Source organism: Sciurus carolinensis, chromosome 2 (assembly GCF_902686445.1).
Source record: "Sciurus carolinensis chromosome 2, mSciCar1.2, whole genome shotgun sequence".
Classification (NCBI taxonomy): domain Eukaryota; kingdom Metazoa; phylum Chordata; class Mammalia; order Rodentia; family Sciuridae; genus Sciurus; species Sciurus carolinensis.
This window is the reverse complement of record NC_062214.1, coordinates 121,552,138-121,559,040: the sequence shown is the minus strand read 5'-3', so window position 1 is coordinate 121,559,040 and position 6,903 is coordinate 121,552,138. Positions and strand designations below refer to the sequence as shown.

The following is a 6,903-nucleotide window of genomic DNA, read 5'->3' as shown; positions in this document are numbered from 1 at the left end:
AACTTTTTAATTTTAACATTGTTATGTATTAAGGAGGTTCAGTTTTATGTTTCGATATATGCATAAGTTTGGTTTGATCAGATGCAACCAACCTCCTTGATCCCTCACACACACATCTTTCTAAACCTCTGTTAATTACTATTCTATATTCAGGTCAATTTGTTTTGGTTTCAAAATATGAAACAGAACATGCAGTACTTGTCTGACAGTGTTAATTAAATTAATTAATTAATTAAAATTAAAATTATTAAATTAATTTAACTTAAAAAACGAACACTAATTTTTAACCTTGAGTTGATTTATGTGAGGCTATTTGTCTTCTTGCTCTAATTTCCACAGTAGCCAATAGTTGATATCACTCTTAACAAAGAATTCCCTATGGATATCTGAAGAAAATTATTTCCATGGTTCTTCTATTATAAGCATGTAATAAGTCATTTCACCGAGGGACCACTTCCAGTGGTGACTATATTATGTCAGGCTGAGGGAAAGCACATCCACAGATTTGGTCTCCCCCTCATTTGGATGTTATCTCAGACACCATCAGAACAAATGACTAAAAGAGAATGTGATCCACGGTAAAAAATTGTGTTCAGTAAGTCATGTCTCTCTGATGCTCTTTTTAAAGGTAATTCTCAAAATATTTCTTTGTATCTGTTTCAAGAATGCCCTCTTTGCTTTTGACTTGAGAAAAGCTTACTAATATTATGAAAATATTAACAAATTTCAAAACTGATGGAAAGGAAGTGTGATTTTTTTAATTGGTAAATTGTTTCTTAGGAATGTACATCATCATCTGTTTATCAGTATCCTTTTTCAAGCAGACTCAAAGCACTGCTTATCCTACTGACAGTACAGAATTACTGCTTTAAACATTAATCTAGAAGTTGTTTATGTTAATAAGAAGTTAAGATTCAAAACATAGGTCAGATTGTTCAAGTTTTTCAGTGCTCATAAATCAGGATTTTTTTTTTTAGAAATTGGCTAAATTTTTTCTATTATATAAGGTATGTTCATTTGTAAGTTGTGAAACTATTGTCACATGTCTCCTTTCTCACAGTAAGTGTATCTGTTAACTACTTACAATAATGTGTGTAGGAAAATTTTCTTTTTCCATCCTTAATCCTTAAGCTAAGCCACTGAATTCCCAGTGAAAGGGAAAGGAAAACCAGTTCTCATGGTGAAATAGTGGTTCTCATTGTTCACCTTCTCTCCAATTTCAAAGAATAGAAGATAAAAACTGCAAAACTGAAACAATGCCAAGAGAGAAATAATGAAGGAGGAAGGAAATAAACAATTATCTTTCCACTATGAGGCATTGGAAGTGTGGTCAATTTACTTATGAATAATTTTAAGCAACATGATTATTTTATTTGGAGATGAACTATTTATCACAGGAGGATAAATCACATGTTCACTTATCACTAATAAGCTTACACATGTATGTAATTTATGGTCTGAGAAAGCATAGTTAGAACACATTGGTATCTCTGATGGTCAGAGATTGCGACATTTCAAAGCCTAAGCAATTCCTAAAATCCAGTCATAAATTGAAGGCAAATATTTACTAATGATAAGCCTGAATGATTTAGTAATGATAAGCCAGAGTTCATGAAGTCAGCATCTGAGTCACAGTTGCCTTCAACTTTCTACAGAACTCTACACTATTTTCTTTAATTTATTATACTAAATGAATTCCACTATATTTTGGATTTTAATTAATGGTAAACTATGGGTCTACTTTTACAACCAAATAATTCATGTAAAGGGATTTATTACATACCCTTCTATTCAGCTTCTCTCATAAAGGTTGTGTCAACACATATTTTTTTTTTTATTTTGTATTTCAAGCCAACATGTATTTTGGAATGACAACTTAAAAGTTTAGTTTATGAGTTGAATTGAAGACTGAGGATTAAAGCAATCATTACAGTGATACAGAGAAACTATAATGTCATATCATGTCATTTGCACTAGATATCAATATCACTTAACCATCATCTTCTAAATCTGTGACCTAATTTTTGTTCTTTGTGTGATGGTTGCTGCCCTCTCCAGGTTCCTTTAACTAGCAGAGTGGACAGAAGCCAGTGCCCAGGTGGCATTACACTCTTTTCCCAGACTTTCCCCTCACTGTCCTATTTTCTTGACTCTCTCAACCAGGCATTAGAAAACAGTACCATCTCAGTCTCTGTTTCTTGGAAAACCCATTCCTAGACATCATTTAGATTATCTTTTATGGATAATATCATGCATATGTGACCAAGATTTCTCCTTAACTGCAGGCATAGTCCCTAAATTTCATTGGGAACGCTAAATTCTAAAAATCAATGTCCCTTTCTCATCCCACTAACTGATTACCTGTCCTTTCCAGGTCATTTCACAGGAGACATTGAATAAAATGGATGGAGGAAATCAGTCCACAGTGTCAGAATTTGTGCTTCTGGGACTTGGCCACTCATGGAGTATGCAGGTCTTACTCTTCATGATATTTTTGATACTTTACATGATCATTGTATCTGGAAATGTTGTCATTGTGACCTTAATCATCACTGACCCTCACCTCCATTCCCCCATGTACTTCTTTCTGGCCAACTTGTCCTTCATTGATTTGTGGCTTTCCTCAGTCACCACTCCTAAGATGATTGCTGACTTTTTGAAGGACAGTAGGACCATTTCTTTTGCAGGCTGCATGTGCCAGATCCTCTTTGTGCATTTTGTTGGAGAGGGTGAGATGGTAATACTGGTGGTCATGGCCTATGACCGCTATGTGGCCATCTGAAAGCCACTCCACTACTCCACCATTATGAGCCTGTCAAAGTGCTTTGGACTGGTGTTGACGTCCTGGACCTCAGGCTTTGTGCATGCCATGAGTCAAATGTCTGTGATTGTGCAGCTGCCTTTCTGTGGCCCCAGGGAAATAGACAGCTTCTTCTGTGACATACCACTGGTGATCAATCTGGCCTGCATGGACTCTTCTGACTTGGGAATATTAGTGAATGCTGATAGTGGTGTTATGGTTGTAACCCGCTTTATCCTCTTGCTGATATCCTACACATATATTCTTCTCACTGTTCGCCAGAGCTCTAGAACTGGTGCATCTAAAGCCCTGTCCACCTGCAGTGCCCACGTCACAGTGGTGGTGATTTTTTTGTGCCCTGTATGTTCATTTATGTGTGGTCACTCAACATCACCTGGTTGGACAAATTTCTTGCTGTGTTTTATTCTGTTTTTACACCTCTCCTCAATCCAGCCATTTATACACTGAGAAATAAAGAGATGAATAGTGCTATGAAGAGATTTAGAAGTTACTACATGGATTCCAAATGAAATGAAATGATTAGTGCCTGGAAATTTCATGAACACTTCAAATTGATAATATACAGGCCTTGTAAAATAGGTTGAAATTAGAGGCCCTTAGTGTTCCTGTGTCCAGATATAGAAACAGGGTTAATAAAATATAACAAAATTTAATATTTAGTAGCTAGCCTATAGAACACTAAGAAATTACTACTAAAATACAAATCTAACAATCTGAGAAATATATTTACTCAGTTTTACTATAAATTGTTAAAAAATAATCTAAAATATATTTCATAAAAACATGCATTCATTTCAGTTGTTTGTATCTAAAAGAACTTCTCTTGAATTTTCTCCTAACCTTATTTGAAAATTTTTCTTCTTAATATTGACCTCCTCTTTTAACTTTCATTTATGTTTTGTCAGAATACAAATTATTATTTTTTCTTGACATAAAATCTTTAGCAAATATTAATAGAGTAAAAGAATACAGGATGAATAAAAGTGATAAATAACATAAGGAGAAACAATGGACGTTACTCCTATGTAAAATTCATTAACTCCATACAAGTTAAAATAAAAAATTGAAAACTAATGCTATTTCCACATGTTATGTCATTCTCAAATACTGAAATTTAGTGATTAAATTATTATTAATAATTTTTGTTAAATCCAGAAAGGAAATCAACATAAAGGCAAGAACTAAGTAACCTTACCTGTTTATTTTCTGAAAATCCAGTACTTGCTTCAGTGGAATTCAGTAATGCATACTGAATTAATGAGTAAATGGTGTTCACTTGTTACATTCAACTGCTCATGATATTGTTTTGTGTGTATTTAGATGCACTACATTGGAATTGTAAAAGTATTCCCCAAACCTTAAAATCTTATATAAATATTTATTTTATTTCTTTCAAAGAAATGGTGGTTTTATTGCATATGTATATGTACACACACACACACACACACAAATATATATATATGAATAAAATACAAAAGAGTAGGATAAAATTATGCAGGTATAACTCTTGCCTGCCAACTCTATGCCACCATATGTATTATCTTACATAATTTCATTATTATCTCCAAAATGGATAATGAGAAAATAAGACTTAGAAATATGTTTTATTTTTTATGAAAAGCACAACTTTATCTTTGCTTAAAAGATTCACATGCCATTTTGATTTACATGATGATAAGCTTATTAAATGATACAAAATAATGCAATAAATTCATTTATCAAAAAGGTAATGAATGAGGAATTCCCATGTAGATAAATTAAAGAACATCTATACTAATCTAGTGAAAATTTTAAAGTGATGGAAATCGCATAAATTGCAATCTATGATCATACAGTGTCAATTGTACAGCTAATATGTTACCCCACATAGATATTATTAAAGAACTACTGGTCAACGCTTGTCTGGCTTATAATTTAGTTGTATTCTTCACAAGGACATACCAATTCTTCACTGTAAGCATTTTGTTTTAAGTAATATTTTCCTGCCCAAACTTTTTGGTATTTTTAAACTCGTGTGAGAATATTATGAATATTATGGTTTAAATATTCGGTGTTCCCCGAAAGGTCATTTGTGAGACAATGCAAGAAAATTTAGAGAAGAAATGATTGGGTTATTAGAATCTTAACTCAATCTATGAAGTAATCCCCCATTTAGATTAACTGAGTTGTAACTGAAAGCTTGTAGGGTGTGGCTGGAGGAGGTGGATCCCTGGGCACATGTCTTTGAGATATATATTTTCTATCTAGTAAGTGGAGTCTCTATCTCTCTGCTGCCTCATCATTATGTGAGCTGCTTCCCTACATCATACTCTTCCACCATGATGTTCAACCTCACCTCAAGTCCCTAGAAATGGAACCTGCTATCTGTGAATTGAGACCTCTGAAATCATGAACCCCCAAATGAACTTCTCCTCCTCTACAATTATTCTGGTCAGGTCTTTTAGTCATAGCAGGAAAAAAAAAAATGACTAAAACAGAAATTGGTGCCAGAATTGGGGTCAATGCTGTGATTAACCTGACCATGTGGTTTGTAAGCATTTGGAGTTTTTTTAAATTGGTGGGAGGCATTATGATATATTTAATAGTGCAAGCTAGAAATGCTTCAGTTTGATGTAAATGGAGCTTAATGGACAATTCTGGTGGTAACTCAGAAGAACAGAATGCTAATAGGACTGTGGACAGTGAAGACAGGGATCAAGAGTCATTCATGTTATGTTCTGGTTAAGAAGTTGTCCTGAGACTTTCTGTGAGCCTGATTTTAAAAGCAAAGGATTTCTTAATCTGATGGAAGAAATACATAGGTAGCATAGTATCCAGGAGGTGGCATGGATATTGCTAGTGACTTCTAGCCAAATTTATTGTGATAAAACAGGAGCATAAAGTAGTGCAGAAAAAAATTGAAAAACTTGACTTTGGAAGGTAGGAGTAAAATTGGGACTAAGGAAGTCACAGTTGGTAAAGACGTTACTACCACTTGAGAAATGCAAACATTTTGCCCAGAGACAGTAAGAAAAATGACTTGAGGACATCTCAGGAAGTGGCAAGATCATATTGATCTTAGACTCAAGGATATAAAAGTCAAAATTCTCTTGAAAAGAAAGCAGTTGGGTATCTTTCTTGCAAAAGAGGGCCTGGGAAGTTTTATCAACATGCTTAGCTACACAGGTACTCAGAGACTGCTACAACCAAGGTTCCTGGAGGTTTGGCTATTGCTCAAGATGGCAGCAGACCTTGGTGTCAACCACATGGTGCTGGCTCTGCATGAATGCAGGATGCTGGAGTTAGAGGGTCATGGAAGCTTCCATCAAGATTTCAAATGAAAGCCTGGGAGGCCAGACAAAAGCGCAGCAGAGTTGGAATTTCGGCAGGCATCCCCTGCGAGGGCAATGTATGGCATGGAGATGTGAAGAAGAAGTCAAAGCTATAGCGGAGACCCCCAAGATTAAGAAATATCAGTACCATAGAATGTTCACTGAGAAAGGCTACAGGAATTGAGATGAGACAAGTCAACAGAAAAGTCACTTGGGCTACAACCAACATGGTCACAGGGGCAAGTCCTTTGGACAGAACATCACCATGCCATGTGCCCCATATGCTGCATATGGAGCTACAGGACTTGTATCCTCTGCTGGATTTCAGGCTTGCTTTGGTCATATCCCTTCTTTCTATGCTCCAATTTTCATGAATGGAAATGTTTATTCTGTATCTTCATATATTAAATATTTGTAAATTGCATTTGATTTTCACAGACCCTCACACTACCAGATTGCCTTGAAACTCAGAGGAGACTTTGGATTTGATGCAATCTTGGAACTGTTGAGACTATGGGAACTCTGGACTAAATGCATTTTGAATTGTGAGTTGGTCATAAACGTTTGGGGGCCAGGAGCAGAATGTTATAGTTTGGATTTGAGGTGTTCCCCAAAAGGTCATTTTGATACAATGCAAGAGGTTTTAGAGAAGAAATGATTGGGTTATGAGAATCTTAACCCAATCTATGAGTTAACCTGCCATGAAATTAACTGAGCAGTAACTGAAAGCTAGTAGGTTGTGGCTGGATGAGGTGGTCCCTGGGGTAGTGA

General features: G+C 35.3%; 1 pseudogene; it reads left to right on the top strand.

Annotated features, from left to right (window-relative positions):
• The first annotated feature begins 2,398 nt into the window (after window positions 1-2,398).
• On the top strand, window positions 2,399-3,330 carry LOC124977537 (olfactory receptor 4K3-like; annotated as a pseudogene).
• The last annotated feature ends 3,573 nt before the right edge of the window (window positions 3,331-6,903 follow it).